We start from the raw sequence: 4,572 nt of genomic DNA, 5'->3' as shown, positions 1-4,572 counted from the left end.
ATTTATTCAAGTCAGCTATGGACGATTCATGCCACTTGGCCGAACGATCCACACTCGCTCGAGGGACAGCCAAAAACCAGGCCCTTCTGGGCAATACATTCGGACGGCCCACAGTACAAACTGGCCAAACCACACAAAAACACACCAAATCTGCACACCTCTCTAGTTAGTTCCTGGACAGTCCAAACAACTGGACTGGACGGTCCGCGCATCAGACAAAAGATTTTCTTTCGCAATTCGGAAGCGTTATTAGCCTTTATGCACATGCATCAACTATATGCTTCTATGAGGCACTAAGTTTCACATTAAGTAAACATTATTAACCCCTCTTGATACTACGACTATCTAGCCTATTAACCCGGTCAATTTACTTCTCTAATCACCTTTTGACTTGCACAAATAAAAACCTATTGATTACCTTTGCCTTGAGTTATTTCTACAATTCATACCAATGTCTCCAAGACTTCTAAGTAGCTCAACCGTCAGTGGTCCAACCTGCATTCTTATTTTCGCCAAGAATCTGTTAGTCCACATATAACTGTCCTTAATTACCAAAACACTGCTTAGAGGTCTAGATGCTTCATAACCGGAGCCTCCCCTAAAATTCAAAACAGTATAGTGTAGAAGAGGCTCCTATGTTGTAGCAGTTTAGTTCGGTCCCTTCTAAAAACTTTTCTAGATCCGTTCGGAATTTCTATAGCGGGCGCCATGTATAAGTGTCAAGTGTTCGATTGGAAATTGTCAGTTCGTGATGCATAAGAATTTGTGAGATATTATTATAGTGTTGTTTGTTTTCACGTAATCGTTGTGCACTAATATTTCATTGAATAATTTATATGTTGTTATAATGCACAGGCATAGTACTAGTAATATAATAATGTAACTATATACCACCGTATCGAGACTAGTCCCAGCTTAGCTCGTTGTCCAACAAACTATAAAAGTAGGTTCGGCTCAGACTCAACTGTGAGCTTTAAACTTTTTTTCAGCCCTAATAACAGTGATGAGGAAAAAAATATCCCCCGATACTATCGGATGGGCAGAACGAGGATGGTGGGTCAATCCCAAAGAGGGGAGATGTCATCTGTACTATTTAAAAATGAGAACAGACGTCGCACAATACTAATAACCCATTGTGTTGCCTACAAGGCACGTATGTGAAACATGCATAGGACAACGCTGAGGAACTGCAATAATGTTAAAATGACAATGCAGTGAAGGCATATCGCAGAGCAGAATAGGCTGCGGGTGCAGATTTTGGCAAATGAGGATTATGCTAAGCATGAACCTAACCATTAACACCATCTCCAAAGCAACCGATACAAAAATAAACACATCAGGTTGCAATTCCATGCAAACACTACACACTGGCAATCTTTTGTTCAAAATTACTACAGGGGTCTAGTTTCCTGAAACTAAAACACAATCTTGCAGCAGTCTTGCAATCAATCGGTTTTCATGGCCTCCGCGTGATAGCTTTCCAGATCTTTATCCAGCTCATCTGCAGTCTTCTCAGGCTTCCTGCCTCTGCCTCTGCCTCTGCCTCTGCCCCGGCCCTGGAACTGACCACGGCCTCGACCAGCTTGCAAACAACCACGGTTGTTAAATCTGTTGCTGGAAAGGCAATATATAAGGTCACGGATCAGTACAAGATCAAAACAAAAAAAATGTCCTATTTAGAAAACATATTTTTCAATGTTTACGGGTGCATCAACTCAAGAGAGATGTTCAGCCATAAAAACAACTTCTCTTCTTTCCTCGCTCCTTTTTGTCACATGTCCAAGTCCACAGCTCAATATGCAAATTTTGACCTTGGAAAACGTTATAAAACTTATGTGCATCCAGTACATCTGTACCGTACAAAACATGTTTTCTTTGCATAAGAAACAAGAAATTGCTCACTGTTTAATTAGCGACTAGCAACCAGCAAACAGAATGTTTGTTTATAAAAGAGTGCCCAGGTGCCAAATATCTAAAGCTAACAAATAAAACATCAAGTTATTGCTAACACTGACTGAAAATATGATGACATAGTAAATTACTAGACTACTAGTAATAAGGCATGAGATGGACTAAGCCAAGCAAATAAAAGTGACCACATTTATCTAGTATTAGAACAAATTAAAAAAAAAAGTCTTTGACGGAACCCTTACCTTAGAGGTCTACTGCTTGAACCTCTGCCTCGTGGACTAAACTCAGGCCTGAATTATAAAAATAACGAGTCACGTGTATCACCATACGAAGGAAGGGGGTAAAAACGAAGTAAAATGGTGCTTGAATTGAAGTTCACATTGTGCATTCAAGCTGTGATCTCAAACTACCAAAAAAATTGAAAAATGTATATATAACAGTTCAGAAATTCGCATTCCAAAACATCCAAAACACATTAATCTTTTATAGGGGAATAATGACAAGATAAAATGCACATATCAAAAATATGCAGGTACCTGAGAAACTTGTTATAGGCTTTCAGATCAGACATGGTACAAGGAAGACAGCTATAAAGAAGTAATCTCTACCAGCAAAGGAACACATAATGTTGGTTATGTTGGTTATGGTGACAAAGGAACACATAATGTTGGTTATGGTGATCTAGGCAGGATTTTAGGACAAGTCTTTCATAGTTGAAAACTTAACAAGAAGATTCAGCATGACAGTTTACAGAAGATTGTCCTAAATGAGCTAATTAGCTTGTCCTAAATGAACCAATTCCAAGCTAAAATGAACTTTGTAAGTATAGCAACACAGTTTATGATTGGACTACAGATAAAATAAAAAGATACATGATATGCTGAAGTACCACTTACGTCATAACAACTGTTCTTGTAGCTCTGCCATTAGAAGCCCCAACAACATTTATACGAGATGTCATAGGCAAGCCTAAGTCATTTCCAATGACTTCTTTCTTCATTGCTTTTCCATCAAGTAGAACATTATTATATAACGCTTCAGTGCAGCAATTGCATCACTCCTCCGTGTAAATACCACCTCAGCAGTGCCCTTTATACAAATTAAAAACAATTAATATAAAAATTGAGGAAAACAAACATTGCTAAAAACTGTAACTAGTGACCAGAGAAGGTAATATAAACATGACATAGACATGTAGTGTTTCATCAGAAGACACCACGACAAGCACCAGGTAAAATTTCTTCAGCTTTACTCTACTGCCAATATTAATACATTCAAAGCCAAAATAATAATCAAAATTAAGATACGGTATTGCAGATGGCCTTCTGTACTTTGCTGCTAGGCGTGCATTACAGTATGATAAGTGTTGAAAAATATGAAACCCTAATTCATTGAGTGTTGTGCTGAGTATTACATATATCCAACACTAGTGGATTACATGGGCTGTGCTCTAGGCCAATAACACTACATATATCCAACACTAGTGGATTACATGGGCTGTGCTCTAGGCCAATAACACTTAGACAAGAAAAAAAACTCGACCTACGGGGGTAAGACAGCCCCATGCATTATATTAAGAAGAAGATATTCTCACGCAGATTGAGAAAACCCCCGAACCTCTGTTCCACCCATACATAGTGGCACCGTAGCCCATATGAGAAACGACTGCGACCGGGACCGGCCCTTATACCGGTGCTTTGGCATGGGACAGACAAGGGGGGCTTTTTTAAACCACACCCTGAAAATCGCTCCCATGGAGAGTCGAACTCAGGACCTGAGGAGTGCTACTCATACCACCTAACTAACTCGGTTGGAGGCCCTTTTGCCACTTAGCCAAGAACAACACAGTCTAATCGAAACTCTAGCCGCTGCAGATATTGACATTGGGCTAGAACTCCGAAAACAACGAGGGAAGACACTTCGTGAAGATGTCGACAAACTACGAGCTCACCGGGACGTGATGAACACATACTTCCCAACAGCAACACACTTACGGACAAAGTAAAGATCGATCTCAACATGCTTCATGCGCTAATGCTACATGAGGTTTATGGAAAGGTAAACGGTGTTGATGTTATCACAGTAGACAAGTGTGCTCCTGGTGAGAGGGATGTGAAGCTTCTAGAGGAGCTGGCACAACTAGCTCACCTCAAACTACCCCATTGGCAACGGCCTGATACTTAGCCTCAATATTGGAGCACGCGACCACGGGTTGACACTTCGAGGACCAAATGAGGTTGGCCCCAAGAAACATCGCATAGCCAGAGGTAGACTAGCAGTTGTCCGAGCACCCAGCCTAGTCAGCATCGGTGTGACAACCAGTACATGTGGAGGAGTGCCAAAGTTGGAGGTTGTAGTCGACAAAATCCTGAAGGTACTGAAGGACTGCTTGACTGCGCTTAAGTGCGACTCCCGATGATGTATAGGGTAGTGGGCCGAGAGGATACCCTAGGTCGAGCGTCGTTAGGTGAGTTGGCTAGGGCGAAGGCAAGTGCATGGAAGGTCCACCCGGGAACAAGACGAGCAGGTCGATCCACAGGTTATAAAGAGAGGGCCAAGGAGCATCCCCCTGTACGGCTGGAAACGAGCCGAGCCGAGCACGGCTCGGCTCAGCTCGCCTACTCACCGAGCCGTAAAAGGAGGCTCGGCTCGGCTCGATAC

The 4,572-nt window shown here is 41.8% G+C and overlaps 1 pseudogene; it reads right to left on the bottom strand.

The window, feature by feature from the left end:
• Positions 1-1,445: 1,445 nt before the first annotated feature.
• LOC103645294 (THO complex subunit 4C-like) lies at positions 1,446-3,939 on the bottom strand (annotated as a pseudogene).
• Between the last annotated feature and the right edge of the window lie 633 nt (positions 3,940-4,572).

The sequence above is a fragment of the Zea mays genome, chromosome 1 (genome assembly GCF_902167145.1).
Source record: "Zea mays cultivar B73 chromosome 1, Zm-B73-REFERENCE-NAM-5.0, whole genome shotgun sequence".
Classification (NCBI taxonomy): Eukaryota; Viridiplantae; Streptophyta; class Magnoliopsida; order Poales; family Poaceae; genus Zea; species Zea mays.
Note: the sequence above shows the minus strand (reverse complement) of the source record. Positions and strands in the feature narration are given on the sequence as shown.